The 21,618-nt window shown below is 34.8% G+C and overlaps 3 non-coding genes across 3 annotated transcripts; 1 reads left to right on the forward strand and 2 right to left on the reverse strand.

Annotated features, from left to right (window-relative positions):
* Positions 1 to 13,869: 13,869 nt before the first annotated feature.
* On the reverse strand, positions 13,870 to 13,941 carry Trnap-agg (transfer RNA proline (anticodon AGG)). The gene has a single exon. It is a non-coding gene; the product is annotated as a tRNA-Pro (tRNA).
* Positions 13,942 to 16,745: 2,804 nt separating this feature from the next.
* On the reverse strand, positions 16,746 to 16,817 carry Trnap-agg (transfer RNA proline (anticodon AGG)). The gene has a single exon. It is a non-coding gene; the product is annotated as a tRNA-Pro (tRNA).
* Positions 16,818 to 19,187: 2,370 nt separating this feature from the next.
* Trnap-agg (transfer RNA proline (anticodon AGG)) lies at positions 19,188 to 19,259 on the forward strand. The gene has a single exon. It is a non-coding gene; the product is annotated as a tRNA-Pro (tRNA).
* Positions 19,260 to 21,618: the final 2,359 nt, after the last annotated feature.

The raw sequence follows: 21,618 nt of genomic DNA on the forward strand, positions 1-21,618 counted from the left end.
TAAAATAAATAAATGTGCACATTGCACATGCACAGAAAGATATTCACAAATACAAAACACATTTATATTTTTGTGAAACATATGCTTTAGTTATATAAAATTATCACAGTTGATAATAGCTTATATTTCTTTAATTTAATTTTGTTGTAATTTGTTATGGGAAAATAAAATATTATTATTAGTACACTGAGCAGCATAAATAAGAAATATTAACCTTTCCGTACACCGCCAACGCAATGCACCGCCAGCATCAACCTTGGGAAGTAAGGTGTTATATCCCTCGTGTCTGTAGTTACCCTGACATACATATAAGCATAACAAATTAACAAGGGTCATTTTCCTTAACGATAGAAAGTTGGAAGTGCTAATCTCCCTTGCCTAAGACGAAAAGCCGTTCCATTTTATGCCTGATCTTTTTCTGGTCACGTGGTTTTTCCGTCCTATTCTCATATACGAAAAGGAATAGAAAGTGCAGCTGTTTCTATACTCAAACTTGTGTAACGTTATACTGTCTCGTGTTTGACTTTGACTGTTGAGCCAAAACTCAAGTTCCTACCTAATTATTTATATTCAAAATACTTGTTAAACGCTTTAATTTGTAATTTATACATAAACAGATATTGCTTTATAAAAATATATATAATTTATAGTAAATAATTTCAAAGTTAAATCTATCTCCGAACTCGAATTGAACATTTAAGAATCATTAATTAATTTGTTCATGGACCGCTTTTGAAGTTTGAAAACGGTATGAATGTTGGCAGTTGAGTGAAAATTCACAATTTCTCCATCTAATTAAAATTTCAAGCGCGAACGATGAAAAATAATAAGCGCTTTTTTTTAATTAACTCAATAAGTACTTTCATAGTTGAGAATAATTCAATCAAAGATTACGGTTCGTAAAACAAAATCTTTAACCATTTAATTGGTAAAATTTTAATACGTTTTACATGAAAAGAAACGAAAAAAATCTAAATTAACATATAGTGTAAACATATATGTATATATATGTATTTTGTTTACTATATTTTAATTTAGATTTTATATACAACTGAAAGCAAACGTTCACTTACTATCGGTGGTCACTACCACGAAAGTACATTAACTAACTCATTTACTCATTCATCACGACGATGTTGATACTAATAATTTTCTATTTAATATTAAAGCAGAACACAGCTTTAAACTGTTTTAACTTTAGTAAACTAACAACGAATAAGCCGATAAAGAATCAGTGTTTTATTTTAATAAAATTTTATTATTGTTATCAATTTTCAATATAATGTAATTACAGGCACAAGGGACATAAAATCTTAGTTCTCAAGGTTGGTGGCGCATTGGATATGTAAGCGATGGTTGACATTTCTTACAATGCCAATGTCTAAGAGTGTTGGTGACCACTTACCATCAGGTGGCCCATATGCTCGTCCGCCTTCCTATTCTATAAAAAAAAAAATATAACAAATAGCCTGGAGGCGATCGTTTTATTAGCAAGGCTCTATTATAAACTTACTAATCTTATATTAATCATACAAAAATGTTCCATTAGTTGGTAATGATCATGATGATGATGTAATTTCTACCTCGGCGGCCAATCTCAAGGGACACTAGCCAACTGTGCAGGACATATTATATTTCACAATATTGTGTGTGCAAACATTGGTGCACTCTTCATTCTTATAATCCGATGGGACGGCAATCCAACACGACCAGAAAGAGTTCAGGCACAGGACTAACGACTTTACGTGCCTATGGGACGGGAGTGCATACCTCCAACTTCCAGATTTCAGACTGGTACTGAGAATTTTTCGAGAAAAACCCAATCATTTTTTTATCAGGCCGATCTAGGGTTTGAACCGAGGAACTCCGGATCCGCGGTCTTGTATCTAGCCACTAGACTAAAGAGGTGATATATATTAGGAATACGAAAGATTATTGATAACAGACATGATTCAATGTTCGAACACTGGTCGAAGGGCTCTGTGTAATTGGTTCATGTGGTACACATTACCAATAATGGTACCGCATTGAAGCAATACTTATTCCAGTATGACAGGTTAGTAGCAATATAACAAGTACAAAGAACTGCATATTAGTTTCAATATTTTTTGGTGCATACTTCTAAAATCATCATCTCAATCGATGGTGGTGACCATATGGAATTCGCAAGTTTGTACTCCTGTTATAATTTACAAATAAAAAAAATATACAGTTTAACTTCAAATTGCAACCCTAGCAGGCTCGTTAAATTTGTTTTATGATTTATTTGCGAGTAAGCGAGCAGGCGGGTCACATGTTGTTAAGTTATTACAGCCACCCATAAACATTTACAGAAACAGCGAAAATGACAATGTGTTTGCTTATCTGTCTTTTGAATTGTCCCACAGTGTAATTTTGGGGTAACACAGTAGGCGGATGTTGGTTCCAGTTACACGTACGTTAGCCTTCCAGTTACGCTGGGGCTGTAAGGCTAAAAAACGAACTCCCCACTGATATAAAAAAGCAATAATAAAATATCATTTAAACATTATATATAAAGGTTTATGTCTTTGTTACTGGTTAGGTAAATTAGCAAGTAGATAATATATAGTAGTTAAAGAAATATTAATCATCTTTTACATTCATTACTGGTCACCACCAGCACCCACTTTGGGACTAAGATGTTATGTCCCCTCTGCTACAGGTATACATTGGCTTACTCATCCTTCAAACTGGACCACATTAATATTATGTAAAGCTGTATGCGGTGCCTACAATTACATAAAGCCCTAGTACTAAGTACGTTTATAGTATTTATTTGTTATTTAATTATTTTTATTTTACTATGCGTTATTTGCACCATATATTCTTAATTTGACTTAGGGTTGACTGTTAGAGATTAACTTTCGCCATTATGTCTATCTTTTTTTTTATAGAATAGGAAGGCGGACAAGCATATGGGCCACCTGATGGTAAGTGGTCACCAAACGCCCTTAGACATTGGCATTGTAAGAAATGTCAACCATCGCTTATATAGCCAATGCCCCATCAACCTTGGGAACTAAGATTTTAATTACACTGGGTCACTCATCCTTCAAACCGGAACACAAAATAACAAGTACTGCTGTTTTGCGGTAGAATATCTGATGTGGGTGGTACCTACCCAGACGAGCTTGCACAAAGCTCTACCACCAGTAAATACCACCACCTCTGAATAATTTATGTAAATAAATAAATAAGCACTATTATATTACACAATATTATAAAAAGTGTATAAGTTTTTTTTTATAAAATTGCTTATTTTTTATAAAAGCTTTTTATACCCGTACTATAAGTCTAAAGGCTGCTAGGTTATTGCCTGTAAAAGAGTTATAAACGAAACGAAATGCATTAATATATTAAGACGGTCTGATTGCTTGTCAGGAAAGCCTTTAGAAATAACCTGGCCGATGAAGCAACTTTAATTTATATGAGTGTTCGAAGGAGGCTTGAAGTGAATTAAAGTCACTTCTTTCAATAAATTTTACAAAATATATGTGTTCAGCTAAGATAATCTTATATGATATAGACATGTGTTAATTTAATAATAATAATATCCTGGGACTTTTACACACACGGCCATCTGATCCCAAATTAAGCTTGTACAGAGCTTGTACAGACAACTGATATACTACATATACCATTTTTCTTTAGTAAATACATACTTATATAGAAAATTACACCCAGACTCAGGACAAACAGACATGTTCATGCGCATTTCAAATATCTATCCTGGGTGGGAATCGAACTCACAACCTTCGGCCTGAAAGGCAAGCGTCCACCAACCACGCCAACCGGCTCGTCAATTTATTTTATATTTATATCGTTACGAGTGTTAATCAAATTAAAATAGCAGTAACTACGTTTAAATGTTTCACTGCTGTGCTAGGGCTTCCTCTCCGTTTGAGGAGAAACCTCCTTATATTTTAAGCTTATTCAACCACGATACTTAACTCCAAATGCAGGTTTCCTTACGACATTTTCTTCACCGCTAAGCACGAGATGAATTAAAAACGCAAATTAAGCAAATTAAAATTCATTTGCGCTTGCCAGGGTTTGAACATGCTAACTTTTACTGGTGGTAGGGCTTTGTGCAAGCTCGTCTGGATAGCTACCACCCACTCATCAGATATTCTACCGCAAAACAGCAGTACTTGTTATTGTTCTGTTCCAGTTTGAAGGGTGAGTGAGCCAGTGTGATCACAGGCACAAGGGACATAAAATTTTAGTTCCCAAGGTTGGTGACGCATTGGCTATGTAAGCGATGGTTGTCATTTCTTACAATGCCAATGTCTAAGAGCGTTTGATGACCACTTACCATCAGGTGGCCCATACGCTCGTCCACCTTCTTATTCTATAAAAAAAATCTGTTACGATTCATGCCTTTTTACCATTGGGATATCTTGGCTCAATTATATTTTAATAATTAAAAATGTATCAATAACTGAAGTCTATGTGATATTTATAAAATGAAACTACTAAATTAAACTAGAAATATAGTTTAATCATAAAAAATATTGAAAAAAGTTTAAGTAACAGCCTGTAAATGTCCCACTGCTGGTCAAATTCCTTCTTATTCAACCAAGTTCTCTCAACCAACTCCAATACTGGTTAGTCGATACCTACATATGTAAAACAATACATAGGAAATATGCAGATTTTCTCACGATTGTTTTATTCTATCTACATATAATATGTATTATTGTTAATACCTCTTCCCCCTCCTATATATCAACGCAATGCAAATAACCATCGCAAATGCCTCCGGTGTTGCAGATGTCCATGGGCGGTGGTAGTCACTTACTATCAGGTGGCCATCTGCCTGATTGCAATGAAACAAAAAAAATCTTTAGCCGAGATTTCCTTAAAGTTGTAAAGTCCTGGCCAATAAAAATATTATAATTTTGTATACTTATAAGGTGTTGCTAGAAGCAACTCCTATTTATTTTAGTGTCTTCACCTCCATTTTTAAATTTAATTTACTCGTAAATAGATCTTATTGTATCGTCATTTATTTTCATATAAAAACTTCTATTTAAAACGCAACTGATGCGGGACTTGGTGCTTCTATATAAGCGTGTTTCTTGATAAATAAACTGCGAGTCCCCTAGATATCATCAGAGTGAGAATCATTACGGCGGGGCAATAAATTGCGATCTATCTTAGCGAGTCTATAAATAGGAGCACTCATTTCCATTTGTGACAAAGCTTCGATTTGATTCCGTTGCCCAAATTTATAGACGAGTAGCGGTTTGTATTGAGTTCCATTAGAAATATTAGCATAATTTGAGACTGAAGTTGTAATACGGTACAAGTTATGAGACGTCTTCGGTAAGATTTTTGCTGATTAACAACTTAGTCTTGTGACAAGCTTATATGATTACAAATCTTCTAGTATCTAAGGTTCTGGGGTGGAATCCATGATTGTATTAATAAAAATTTTTCAGCCTCAATGTGGCTTATAAATTCTGCCACATGTGTATTCCACCAACCCGCATTGGAGCAGCGTGGTGGAATAAGCTCCAAACCTTCTCCTCAAAAAGAGGTGCGGAGGCCTTTAGCCCAGCAGTGGGACATTCACAGGCTGTTACGGTGGCTTATACATTCCTAATGCTTATTAATTATATATTCCTAAAATTACAGTGTTAGGGGTTTATTTTAATACAGCGTAAAATTCGTTATTGTCAGTGCGTCAATTTGTGCATGAGATCGAATCATGAGCTCACACATCAATTCTCATAAATACCTTGATGCCCACACCATTTTTTTTTTATTTGAAAAACGTTTTGACTGACAAAGCTTAAAGAATGAAAGAATGACTGAATGCCTATCTGTCAACTTTTAAACAAAATCATGAAACAACAAATTAATAAACAATAAACATTAAATTAATATAATAAAACGAATCAAGATCAACTAACGTTAATAATTTTGCAAAGAAGCAAATAATTAAAATCGCTTCCGCTTATGACTAAGAAACGAATTCCGTACTGAACGTAAAAGGGAAAAGATCCAGAGAGCATTAAACTTCTCTCATATAATGCTGAGCATCGAACTGTAAGACAAATGGCGTGCCACTTTCAAACTCTTTTTATTATGTTATACCAGCAACCCTGCAGACGTTGCTACTTTTGATTATGTATCAAATTTTGTGGTTAAACTGTAGAGAGATTAAGTGCTGCAGCGTTTTTTTTATAGTATAGGTTGGCGGACGAGCATATGGGGCACCTGATGGTAAGTGGTCACCAACGCCCATAGATATTGGCGTTGTAAGAAATGTTAACCATCGCTTACATCGCCAATGTGCCACCAACCTTGGGAACTTGAAGACAAGAACTTGTTGACATTTCTTACAATGCCAATGTCTAAGGGAGTTTGGTGACCACTTACCATCAGGTGGCCCATATGCTTGTCCACCTTCCTATTCTATAAAAAAAAAAAAAAAAAAATTTGAAATGTTGGAAATGATTTAAGTCACTATTAAGTTTCTTGTAGATTCGTTTCGGTGGAATTGACATGCCGAACCGGTGGCAGCTTTTCATTATTTATTAATATTCTCTAAAATGACGATACAAAACTGCTCGTTAAGGCTTAATTGAATAAAGTATATTTTATGCTGATCTTGATTTTGATTGAGCTGTAGTAATTACTTTGTAAGAATATAAGTCGCCCATGGACATAGATAGCTGTTGATTATTATGAACATTAAAATTCAAATATTCAAATTCAAAATATTAAAGCACGTTCGGAAATGTCTTTGAAGAAAATTATATTTATAAAAAAAACCTCTATAAAAAAAACATAATACATCAGTCAACTTTCATGGTATATATAATATAATGTGATAATAATTATTATTAACATGATCACATCAACTGTTTATGCGAACATGAGTAGAATCTTAAAAATGATACATTACCGTCTGGTTTAGAGTCGGGAGGGATGGCAAGGGGATTGGGAGAAATACCTTACTGGTGTAGTAGTTTGATTTAGCGAGTCCTATATCCTATTTTATTTATAAGAATATTTTTATAGTTTTTTTGTTTAATATCAATTGATTTAAAAATAAGTTCTAACAGAATAGAAATGGATAAAATATAATATTATTGACTCGTGTAGTAGGGCTGTGTAAGTTTCACCCAGTCATAATATATTCTACCGCGGAACAGTCATACTGAATATTGTTGAGTTCCGATTGGAGTATGTGAGCCAGTTTAACTACAGGCATTAGGGACGTTACATCTTAGTTCCTAAGGTTTGCGTTGCATTGAAGACCACCTACCATCAGCTGGCATTCTCTGCCTAGCTAATACAATAAAAAAATAACTTGATGGATTTTTAACGAACATAGTTTTCTAACATGGAGAAACAGAGCAGATTTCTTTTCATGTGTCAATAATTGCTTATGTCCTGGAAATGGTTGCGATCTTGATAGATGGAGGTACATAAAATCGCGAGGAAATCAGCTGCAATAGTCAAAAGATATTATTGCAAATTATGTTCAATATTCGGCTAAAATGTGAATTGATAAAACCAATAAAAACATTATTTATTATGTCAATAATTATTCGCTTAAAATGCGAAGTTTCAGCAATAATTTAAGTTTTATGTAACATACGCTTTAAATTATTGAAGTTTATACTGATAAGAATTATTGCTGTGAGACAAATAAATTGCCATTAAGCTATCGTTATTGGACCAATAAAATGTGAGACAGTGATCGTTTCTGACCGATTTCGGCCAAGATGACCAATCCTAAGAGTGATTAAACAAATGAACGGGGCATATTATATTACTTACGTGTATAGCGCATCTCACTTTCCTCATTCTTGAAATCCGATGGTTTGGTAATCCCACACAACTGAAAAGAGTTTGGGCATGTCAATTGCATCTTTTTTTTTTTTTATAGAATAGGAAGGCGGACGAGCATATGGGCCACCTGATGGTAAGTGGTCACCAACGCTCTTAGACATTAGCATTGTAAGAAATGTCAACCATCACTTACATATCCAATGCGCCACCAACCTTGGGAACCAAGATTTTATGTCCCTTGTGCCTGTAATTACACTGGCTCACTCACCCTTCAAACCGGAACACAACAATATCAAGTATTGCTGTTTTGCGGTAGAATATCTGATGAGTGGGTGGTACCTACCCAGACGAGCTTGCACAAAGCCCTACCACCAGTATCTTCTAGACTCCGGGCTGTTCAGTCAATAGAAAAACTATTTTATCGACCCCAGGTTGAACCCAGACCCCGGGATCTGATGACCTTATATCTTGCCACGAAAACAACGAGGCAGTCAGTCATGCGAGGCTGATAGACACTACAGTAGTACTAACTGCGTACAAACACAGGTGGTATTATCCAATGGGAATTTGACACGACTGGAGAGTGATAGAGATTAAATTAGATATAGATTAGATTCGAGATAGATAGACACAGAACCAACACTTTTATATTTAAACATGGGAGAGTACCAACCTCGTAGTATCATGCTGTAAAAAATGTCAAAAATTTACTAAAATATTAAAAACAAAATAACTGTGACTGGAACCCAGAACTATTGGATTTATAGGTCACTAGAGTAGAGCTATTCATATGATTAAAATAAGTATTACTTGATATTGTTGTGTTCCGGTTTGAAGGGTGAGTGAGCCAGTGTAATTACAGGCACAAGGGACATAAAATCTTAGTTCCCAAGGTTGGTGGCGCATTGGATATGTAAGCGATGGTTGACATTTCTTACAATGCCAATGTCTAAGAGCGTTGGTGACCACTTACCATCAGGTGGCCCATATGCTCGTCCGCCTTCCTATTCTATATAAAAAAAAAAAAGTATAATATAATGTTTTTTTCCATTCATAAATTATAAACTGCGTAACCTAATAAACATAGCCAATTTAGGTTTTATTGGGTATATGAATTCATTGAAAATAACTAATCCATTACAATATTATGTAAAAAACCTTTTGATCGTGTATTTCAAATAACTACGATGTAAATAAAGGGCAATTTTTGTAAAGCGTTATTTATATTTATAAAGTGGGTCGATGTGAGGTTCTGAAAACAATAACTCGAATATTTAAAAGTGAAACGATTCAAGTCGGTCCCGATATCGCGTACCTATAAATATTTCTATAAATACAAGCTATGTAGGTCATACTTCCGTCTGAGATATTTTAAATATCTGAATTAATTTATAAGATTTACTAAAAAGTTTCGGTTATATAAATACGAATGTTTTTGTAACATAAATTAAAACAACTTTGGTTTAACGTTTTAAATTCGTTTTTATCAATTAAACGTTCAACTTGTTTTAGGAGTGAAGACGTCCATAGCCCAAGGGGTCAGGTTGAACTTGCGACTTACATTACTAGACGACACACAAACCATTGGGCTGTTGACCTTTTTTTTAGAACCTTGCGTATTACTCAATTGGGTCCATTCGTAGATTACGTAATTTTCTACCAATTCCTACCAAAATTGCGTTGGCTCAAGCTATCCTCCTGCCCACCCTTGATTATGCTAACACCTGCTATCATAATCTAAAATAACTCGAGCGTATTCAAAATCTTTGCATTCGGTTTACATTTGGACTCTGCAAATATGATCACATTTCTGAATTTCGCAGAAAACTTGAGTGGATGCCTTATTTTATATATTATATATGTATTTTTGTGTATTTATGCATGTATGATTTATTTCTTTATATATATTTAAAAAAAAAGGAAACTAGATCTGTAGACCTCCTTACCGCCTTATTTATCTTATGTCTGTATTTGGGTGGAGCCCAAAGGTTGTCTGGTAGAAATCGTTCTTTTAGTGATAAGACCGCCTTTTGTATATTAATAGTTTTTGTTTGTGTTTATAACTGTACGTTTCTGTAACTCTTTTGGTTTACAATAAAGCGTTATCTACTCTATTCTATAGAATTCGCAAAAAAATTAAGAAGTATTTTTTAAGTTTCTGAATTTCTTAATCAATTAAAGGCTTAAAATCCCATGATTGGCAGCGGATAAAATGAGAAATATTTATCTCTTATCCATAAGTAAGCCAATTTATCTCACAATTTAAGTCACCTGAGCTATAATCATGGGCTTAAATAATAAATCATTTTTCTTTATCCTTATACAAATCGGCATTCAAGTTTATATAATTAATGTCCTCCATACCAATTTTGGCCACGGTTGCCAATCTCAAGAGAGATTAGCGATCTACGCAGGAGATATTTTAGTGCACAAGTGTGTGCAACAAACACAGGTGCACTCTCTATTCCTTTACTCTCATAATCCGATGGGATGGCACTCCGACACGACCGGAAAGAGTTCAGGCGCAGGACTAACGGCTTTACGTGCTTTCCGAGGCAAGGCAGTGTATATACTTCCAACTTCCAGACTCCGGGCTGCTAATGAGTTTTTTCTGACTGAAAAACCCGATAACTTTTTACTGGCCAGACCTGCGAATGGAACCCAGGACCTCCGGGTCTGCGGCCTCACTTATGCCACTGGTCCAACGAGGCAGTCAATTTATATAATTAATATAATTGTGAACACCTAATTAACTGTTAAAACATTCAACAAAATCGAATCATTCTATTAAATTACGGTAACACGGTTAATTTAACGTTAAACTATTTAAAATGATTTCTCATTATCGCGCATAACGGAGCACAAAGAGTGTTGCCGATTACACAATTCGTTGGTCCAACATTGACTGATTTCGTTGAATTATGAACAATGAAAATTATATTAAATTATTTTGATCAAAATTTAAAGCAGGCGACGGTGAAATATTTTGTGTTTTATTTTTTAATATTTTGTACATTTTATGCGGATAATAATCTCAATTATCGTACATTCAGACTTCATTGTATTGTCAAAAAGCAGGTTCAATTAGTTCAATATTTTTATCAATCTTATTGTATATATATATGTATATATATATATAATATAAGTTACGAAGTTTCTTACGACAATTCTAGTAAAATAATATCTATTTGAATTTTTTTTTGTTAATTTGACTCGATTTGAAATACTCAAAAACTCAAGGATCTATGGCGTATAGCGACGTAAAATCCAATTGTCTTGCCTCACGGTTGTACTTATTGAGATGGACTGTTGACTACTACAGGTAGATATAGTATATTGTGATACTACTACAGATAGATAGTACACAAATTGAGTACATGAAAATTCAGCGGTGCTTGTGCTTTGAACCCAAGATCATCGGTTTAGATTCACGCGTTCTAACCGCTGAGCCGTCTCTGTTTGCTGTAATAATATATAGCAACGAAATGTAATATATTATATGCTTTTGCAATAAGCACAGTTGGTATAGCAATAATCCGAACGCCGTTCTATTAATTATATATGTATATAATTATTGGTTCAGTTTTGGTTTGTTAGGATCTCGCAACGATATTGTATTACCATCATCTACATACCTATCGGTATATGTATAAATATTAGAGTATAACATAGTATCAATAACTTTTATCCTTTAAAATAATCGCTTTCGATTTCTTATGATTCTGCCTCACTCTCGCGCATTAAACTCAAAAACTCTGAAAGCATTTACTAGAATATAGGCAATCACAAGTGTAGAGTACACATCTATATACCTTTTCCCCTCCCTCGTACGTGGGCGCAGACGCAGGCTTAAACAAATTTAAAATATTATTACACACTCATTTTTTTTAATCAATTATTCATCACCGTATCGCACAGTTTTCCAAGAAGACAGTTATTGCAATTATTCCAGACATTAAAAAAAACCATAAATACACTCCATTTCCGATGCTACGTACGTTTTAAAAAAAAAACATATCTCACAATTCCGTTCGTTTGTTTGAACGTAATAAATAATAAAAATTGATTTATTCACAGAGGACGCTTCTGTTATCCCAACCGTTTCCTGCTCACAGGACCGTTTTGTTACAAATGAACACAATATCTATATGGAACCCTGTTTTAAATTATAAATTGACAATGTGAATAAATTATTGATTGGATTTGTGAAAGTTTTAATATGCAAAGCGGATTTAACTATTGACCTTTCTTTAATGAATCACACAGATACCAACAACTTTATTAGAGATTAAATGAGTTCGCTTGTTCGTTTGCATAGAGCACAGCTGCTCTACTAAAGTAAATCTTATTATTTCTTGCGTAGTATTATTGTTTTTTGTTATGTTCGAGTTTTAGTTATTTGTGTTCTTTTTCGAAAGAGTGTCAGTTAAAAATAACTTTGAAAATGTAGATAAAAATACATAGAATACATATAAATAAAAGTCAAAAATCCAAAGAATAGTAGATTACTCGAATATTACATACATTTCTAAATTAATCGAAATTTTTCGACTGTGTCATGGTAGTAAATAATATAGAGTGTTATATACGTCCGATAGTCTGTGAGACCAAACGGGTGCCCCGTAGAGGGCACGACACCGGCATAGAGACGGCGAACTTCTTTCTCGGTCCCCCGAGATTAGGCGTAGTAGTCTGTGCATGGCACCCGCTACCTTCTCGATCCGGGGAGCTAGGCGCTCGAAGTGCTCCTTGAAGCCCCAGCGACCATCCAGTGTGAGGCCCAGGTATTTCATGTACCTGGCCACCTGGAAGTATGAATCAGCAACGTGGACGTGCGAGTCGGGCGGTTCCCTGCTAGTTTATGGAACCATAGCGCCTCCGTCTTATGGGACGCGATCTGAAGACCCAACTCGCAGATCTTTTCGACGACCCCCCAAGCTCGGCGAGCTCTTTGGTTCTCTCAAAATTCTCCCCCGTTGCCAGCAAGAACACTTAACCTTAACTTAAGATAGAGGGTCTTATCCTATATAGAACCACTGTTTTTTTATTTGTATTTTAATTCTCCTCTGAAAAATATACGAAACACACATTTCGGGTAAAATTCTACAATATTTGCATCCACGAACCCGCATTAGAGCGGCTTGGTTGAATAAAATTCAAACGTTCTCAAAGGAAGATAATTCTTAAAGCTGCTATTTTATATAAGACACATCATTTTAAGACTAAGAGATAACAGTAACTCGAGGTTATTTATATACGTAAATATGTATACATATAAATATGTATACATTCATGTTATTTCTATAATTATTTTACATTTTTTTATTTACAGCTTTAATTAGTGATTATTTATTACATCTAGCAAGACTAGACTTAACAATAAATAAGGACATATACATACAGTGCAACGAGGATTTCTTGGCGCGTGGTTGTAATTTGATTTAATATCGACATCTTATCAAGTATTACTACAACAGATATAATATGATAGCATATCTAATTGTGAATCCTGAATTCTCGACCATTATTACTAAAATAGGATTCATATTTTGTGTTCCTCGGGTGTTTGTTTACGTGTTTATGAAAAAAGTCTGAAGCATCAACTAAAAAGATTGTTACACCATGAAAGAATAGAATAATAATTAGTGCCAAAAAAATTGCTGGATTTTATTTTATACGTGGACGTCATTTCTGAATAGCACGGCTATAAATTAGGCAAAACTCGATAGTAAGTGTTGATATATACCTAGAAATAAAGGAGTTTTTACTAACTGGTAACCCTAAGTCTACAACTACGCTCACTTGTCAATATCATTTGAACGTCATAAGCTTCTTGTCGTACTTTACCAGAGATCTAATAAAGAAATATAATAATAATATAGTAATAAATAGCAATTTAAACGATGAGAGACGAAAAAATCATGTAAGAATTTTCATTCACAATTTGCTAACGAAATCAAATTTAAAAATAAAGATACAAAAAACATACACTTACTATATACATTGTACATGTATAGTAGCATGTTAAAAAAATAGACAGGGCTCGTCCGGGATTTGAACCCGGGACCTCTCGCACCCTAAGCGAAAATCATACCCCTAGACCAACGAGCCAACTGACGAAATATCAAATTTTAGCCTTCACGTTAAGCATGCGGTGTAAGTGAGTAATTATCGTGTGTTTCATTGATAGTAATACATAGTAATAATACACTTTACTGAGTGTAAAATATAATGAAACCACATGTGTACAATATAAACTATGGACCAATAAAATCTGGGCCGCTACTGAGAAATTCTTTACTGAAAATCGAATAACTTATCATGACCTGACCCGGGGGTTTGATCACAGGACCTTGGGGTCTGCATGCTTATAAGCTAGCCAGTAGACCAACGAGGCAGACAATTATTATTATTAATAATAATAATAATATTCTGGGACATTTTTCACATACGGCCATCTGATCCCAAATTAAGCTTGTACAAAGCTTGTGCTATGGAAACCAGACAACCGATATAATACATATACTACTTTTCTTTTGTAAATACATACTTATATAGATAATTACAGCCAGACTCAGGACGAACAGACATGTTCATGCACACAAATGTCTGTCCTGGGTGGAAATCGAACTTACAACCTTCGGCGTGAAAGGCAAGCATCTACCAACCACGCCAACCGGCTCTCAAAGGCATTAGTAATAATTTATTAATTTGACAAATTTGGGTTATATAACAAGATTACAATATTTTGTATTAACACTTTAATGACAACAAATAATATTTAATCGGTAATATTTACCGCACGCGCAATTCTAAGGTAGCACATCCGTTTTTACGTGATTCCGTTTATTTGTACACGAATCACGTAAAAAATACACAATAATTTCCTGGAGATGGGACTTTTACCCTTATTGCCTCGAATCTGGGGAAAACACGGAAGTAGGCAGTTGTTACGACTTTTCCCACCCATATTACGGGTGATCTCCATATAAATAAACTTTTATGGTAATCTTAGTGTGTAAATCAATATGTATTAACATTAAGAAGTTAATATGTTCAGTTTTTTACTAGATTAACTATAAATATCTAATAATAGCCGTCCTGACTTCGTACAGACAATACAAGAATAATATATTTATTTTTTTGGTTTTAAAGCGGGTGTCACGTACAGATTCCTGCTATTTGACAACTGGACCCCCCCACACACGAAGCCGCTTTTAAAAACTAGTTATATGCAACTAAACAACTTACTATTTCTCATTAAATAAATTGTCTTAAACAATAATATATATATTTTTATAGTCATAAAAAAGTCACGTTTTGACGATTTGTAATTTATGACACAATAAATTAAAAATATAGATAAAGATAAGTGCCATACAAGTATCTATTGTAAAACAATGAAGTCTTATCTATTTATATCCATAACACGTTATATAGAAATATTAAAAATGATATACATTATCAAAATTATTGGCTTAAAATAGAATAGTCGATACTGATAATGTTTTCGAGTCTGTGAAGGCAAAGGATATTATCCTTTCTAGGACATTGTATTCGTTTCTATAATAAATCCTCCTGCTTCCCCCTTCCTTCTTAAGTCCACGCGAGCTGGTTCTCGATGTCACCGCCTAACTGTGACATCAATTCCATCGCGAACAAAGAAATTTGGCAACTCCTTTCTTTGTCGCATTTCCAAAAAATGGAATTCCTTACCAGCTCACGTGTTCCCGAGGCGTGAAGAGGCATCTTGCGGGCCGGCAAGGCGAAGGTGGCTAGTGCAGAACGTCCGTCTGTACTGGCCGTCGTCGCGTTTGGACTCTACTACCACTTACCATCAGGTGGAGTAGAGTCATTTGCCTTCCCGGCGAACATAATTGTATGTATCAACACTAATATTATAAATGCGAAAGTAACTGTATCAGTCTGATACGCTTTCAAGGATAAACCGCTGAATCGTTTTTAATAAGTCACGTCGGCCACGGTGGCCAATCTTAAGAGAGATTAGCCAACTGCGCAGGAGATATTATAGTGCACAAGTGCGTGTGCAAGCACAGGTGCATTCTCTATTCCCAAACTCTTATAATCCGATGGGACGGTAATCCGATACGACCGAAAAGATTTCAGGCGCAGGACCATCGGGTTTACGTGCTTTCCGAGGTACGGGAGTGTACACACTTCCACCTTCCAGACTCCGGGCTGTTACTTAGAATTTTCTGTCAGAAAAACCCAATAAGTTTTTATTAGGCCGACCTGGGAATTGAACCCAGGACCTCCGGGTATGCGGCCTTACATATAGCCCTAGTGGTTATATGTAAGGCCAACCAACCAACGAGGCAGTTATAAAACAGGCAGTCATTAAACCAACCATTAAGTATATATCTACATAAAAAAATGCAATAGCATGATACCTTCTAAAATATACTCCCATTAAATGTTTGTATCTATTACAGATTTATAAAAGAGCATCCATGCAAAGTCGAGTTACCAGTGTAATAAAATTGGTAGAAAAGAGTAACTTCTGAGTTTCTCGTTGGTTGTTCTCGGTAAAATCTACATTCGGAAGGTAGTTTTATATTTCATTAATAATGTCTAATGAAAGCCGCTTTGAATAAACAATATTTCGATATTTACAGTTGTAATAATTCTGTTGTATGCACAGTTCAAGTTATTACGCATTTGTGCTCAAACTAAATACACTCACTCGTAATGATTAAACAAATAAATTTAGGTAAATTGTCTGACTGTGAATCTCTCTACATATACGGACATCTATCGGAATTGTATTGATACAAGCTAAATTAATTATAATGAAAAAAAAAATGAGCGACTAAATTTGATGTTTCAAAATATTTTTATCCAATATAGTTTAGGTAATTTATGGAACGTAATTTGAAAATTAAAAATAATCAAATGGGCTCGTCCGGGATTTGAACCCGGGACCTCTCGCACCCTAAGCGAAAATCATACCCCTAGACCAACGAGCCGCGTTGCTAACAATCCAAAACTTGTTATGTGTAGTTACGTAAATTGAATGTCAGGTGAAAGTTGATCTTTCATTGATATAAAGTGAATGTTACGCACGTAGCACGTAACACAGTTACCGTTCTTTTGATAAATGCTTCATAGTTAATGATGCAAACGATAAACGCCAAAAGCAAAATTTATTAAAATTAAACAGAATGTATGAATTCGGAGAGCCGGTTGGTGTGGTTGATAGAAACTTGGGTTACACACCGAAGGTTCGATTCCCACCCAGGCAGACATTTGTGTGCATGAACATGTCTGTTTGTCCTGAGTCTGGGTGTAATTATCTATATAAGTATGTATAAACAAAAGAAAAGTAGTATATGTAGTATATCAGTTTTCCAGTGTCCATAGTACAAGCTCTGCTTAGTTTGGAATCAGATGGCCGTGTGTGAATAATGTCCCAGGATATTATTATTATGTCTTATATATATATATATATAAAGGACTTAGGTTACCGTTTATTTCACGTAATTTTTTATTAAATGGAGTTACTGTGGCTTTGGTTTTTGTTGTCTCCAATTCTAGGCTTAGTTCGAGCTGCTAGATATTTCTGTACAGCTTTTTTAGATAAATGCTAATAATATAATATTAATATATTCGCACAGTGATAAAATGACGAGACGGTCACAATGTGTGATCAGAAAACTACAACTACACGATAGGGTATCCCATGCAGTGGTTGCAATATCGCGTCATACGAATAACTATGTTTTTTCTTTTTATGACTTGTGAAAATTTTTCTAATAAAAAGTCATGGATTTTAACCTCGGGTAGAAACTAGTTGTTAATATTCGTAAGAATTAGTGGTGCTCATATGCCAGCAAAATTTTACCAAGCTATTTAAATTAATGAGTGCTGAAGTTGGCAATGCATGGGGGACAGTTTGTAATACATTTCTCTTTTAGCTAATTAGGTTATATAAGTTGGTATTACAGTTCGTGTTGTATTAGATAGTAAATTAATAAAATAAATATAGTAAAAGTAACGCAAAGTCTTCAAGCATTTACTGTATGAGGCAATTTTTTTTTAAATATAGTTAGGCGGATGAACATTTGGGCTACCTGATGGTAAGTCAACAACGTCCATAAACATTGGCATTGTAAGAAATTTTAACCATTTCTTACATGGCCAACGTGCCACTAACCTTGGCAACTAAGATGTTATGTCCTTTGTGCCTGTAATTACATTGGCACACTCACAATTCAAACCGGAACACAACAATACCAAGTACTGCTGTTTTACGGTAGAATATCTGATGAGTGTGTGGTACCTTTTTTTTTCGCTGGAAAAACACATTTTCGTGTTTCCTCCTCATGAGGTGGGGGCGCATGTAGGAGTCGCCGGCGCTGAAGGCGCCGGAATACCCACTAAAAAACCAGTGGTACCCACTGCGTCTTGTCGGGGGACGTCACGGGATTGCTTGCGCATACTACCGTGCCGTCCCGACGGTTGGCCCGCAGTGGGTGGTACCTACCCAGGCGAGCTTGCACAAAGCCACTACCTGGTGGTAGAAAAACAAGATGATACGATTCTATAACAAGATCTTGTAGGTATTTTTATATTTTCCGCTTTTTGAGTTTAAACATTCTGTTGGTTAATATGTATTTGTGTGTGTAGCCATCTCCGCTAATTACTTCTACTTATTATCCTCGCAAAAGACATTTCATTTTTATGTACCAATTGAAATGTTAAGTCGAGATGCTGCAGCGTCATATAGCTACAATAATAATAATATATCCTGGGACATTTTCACACGCGGTCATCTGATCCCAAATTAAGCTTGAACAAATCTTGTGCTATGGAAACCAGACAAATGATATACTACATATACTACTTTTCTTTTGTAAATACATACTTACAGTTACACCCTGACTCAGGACAAACAGACATGTTCATGCACGCAAATGTCTGTCCTGGGTGGGAATCGAACGCACAACCTTCGGCGTGAAAGGCAAGTATTTACCAACCACGCCAACCGGCTTGTCATACAATAAAGTGGATGGTACCAAAACCTATTTTGATTTTATTATTATTTCTAGCATTTGGTAAGTCGACTTGTATTATTTTTAAATCACTCAGACAAGTCATGTTATTTGTGATATATAATTTTAATTTAATTTAATTATTAATATCTAATATTCTAACAAGCCGGAGGCAAAAACTTGTTTTAACAATAATTACTATATTGTTTAAGTTTATACATATTTTATGAAGTAATTTCGTTTATTTCCATAACAATTATTCATTTCTCGTATCATAAGTGAAAGTACTGTTGTTATAAGTCGTTTGTTCAAATATGAGCATATATTTAGCTTGAAACTGCAGTTGGCTCGTTGGTCTAGGGGTATGATTTTCGCTTAGGGTGCGAGAGGTCCCGGGTTCAAATCCCGGACGAGCCCAAATATATTTTTTGAAATGTCCATTGGCCCCTTGGCTGTACCAAAACCTACTTAAAATTCAACATTCTACACTATAAATCATTTGATTTTCCCAATTATAATATTAGTAAGGATATTCTGAATTACTCTGGCATTTAAGTAATAGTGCGCTCAAGCAAGTGCGCTCTCTATTCCTTCTCTCATATTCCGGTGGACACGAAAACCTTCACGACTTACCTACCTTTGCGGCATGTCGGTTCTTCTCAGGTCTGAGGTGTTTATTACAATCAATAATAAGTACGACGCTTCTATATTGACTTTTGACTTTGTCATGGGCTCATGCTTTACACGGAATACTTCCAGACTGCGGGTTGTTTCTGTGAAGTTTTCATCAAAGAAACCCAATAACCTTTATACTGGCCTGTAAGGTGATTGAGTGGTACGCTATAATACTTCGAGGGCCACCTGCCTCTGCCACATTTTGTACACATCTTAATACCAGTGAACTATTCTAACATTAAGTTTATATGTTAAGGTATATCTATTTTTTTTAAATTGTAAGTATTGTATTAATTATTCAAATAATTTTAATTTAATATTTGTTATTAAAATGTTAAGTTTATTAATATTAAATGAAATCAGTAGCTCTATAAAACAATCTTTATTATCATTATTAAAATAATTATATAATTAAATTTATAATGACTCAATAAAATCTGTGTTCTCATTAAATTAAAACTATTGAATATTATATATTTTTGGATAAAGATTTTGAATATGCCTATAATTTTCTCCTCAAAAAAGGAGAAGAGGCCTTAGCCCAGGAGTGGGCCATTTCACGGTAGCATGCGAAAGCGATCCCGTGGCGCTCCTCGTTAAGACGGAAAGGTCACCGCTGGTTTTTTAGTGGGTATTCCGATGTTCGAGCCGCACTCGGCGCCTTGGATACCGGCGAGCCCCACATAACCCCCCCCCCCCCTCACCGTGTTAAAAAAAGGAGTGGGCCATTTACATGCTTTTACTTATATATATATATATATATATATATATATATATATATATTCTATAAAACGATTGCTATAATTTCATTAGATATAAAAAACCCTTAATTGAACAAATATACAATAAACATAGTAAATGCGAGCACAGTCCCTCGTTAAAAAACAACAAATTTACAAAACTGCAGTCGACATCCTGTGTTCCTACAACAACGCCTCCTGTAAATAACTCCCTAAAAGCCCAACATTGAATACCGCTCGTATATTAGAAGTTAAGTGGATTTTACTTCGGCGTTGGACGAGAACGTAATCAAGGTGAGGGATAATTTATAACTGCTTGCTCGTTCTGGAACTGTTTCCCCTGACCTGAGAGGCGTTCTCCTGATAACTAACGAGGGTATGAATAAAAAGGTAACATTTTTAGTCATTAGACTTCATGCTTATGTCTTGTTAATATATTTAATAGTTAAAGTTTTATTTATTTAATTTGACAATTTGGTATTTTTAAGGGTTAGTTCATATAATGTAAATTTATATGAACGAATAAAATATATATAAGTATCTTTATCAGAGTGTTACCCATTAGAGTCTATACATGGTAATAAATCATCGCAATCATCATCACTGAGATGGAATCTTCAAAAATGTCCACAATAAATCACTCCAGAAGCGAGCCACAGATCTTGTCAATGGTGCCGTCTCTACGTTTTATACTATCTGTTTTTTTTAAACATTCGTATATTATATGAAAATCAATTGCCGCGTATTTGAAAAACGGGTCTTAAGCCGAGTTTTTTTAAAGTGATTTTTATTATTGTCAGGACAAGTTTTGTATGAAGGGTATGATAAATTGGATGGTTTTTGAATAAAAATAAAAATAAGTCTCGTTGAGTGTGACAGTTCTGCTGTCATAATATGTTTTCGTACAAAAATGTGACATAAGATAAATTTCTGAAACTGACTGACAACGCACAGTTTAAACAATGAAAAGACATGTCATAAACCTTACTATGTTTAATATTATTTTGCAAAGTGCACTGAATCTTCATAGCAAATTGCCTTTGGAAGCCGGTTCTGATTGTTAGTTGAAAAAATTAATTAACTTTCCTCCATTTTTTCAATTCTAATAAATTTAATTTCAATTTTTCCAAATCTATCTAGCTTGTAGCAGCCTGAAATTGGCCCATTGCAGTTTGAAGGTTATTCCACAACGCTGCTCCATTTTGGGTTAGCAGGTGATATTTTACTTCCGTAACAGCCTGTGAATGTCCCACTGCTGGGCTAAAGGCCTCCTTTCCTCTTTTTGAGGAGAAGGTTTGGAGCTTATTCCACCACGCTGCTCCAATGCGGGTTGGTAGAATTCACATGTGGAAGAATTTCAG

This window comes from Nymphalis io, chromosome 7 (assembly GCF_905147045.1).
Source record: "Nymphalis io chromosome 7, ilAglIoxx1.1, whole genome shotgun sequence".
Classification (NCBI taxonomy): domain Eukaryota; kingdom Metazoa; phylum Arthropoda; class Insecta; order Lepidoptera; family Nymphalidae; genus Nymphalis; species Nymphalis io.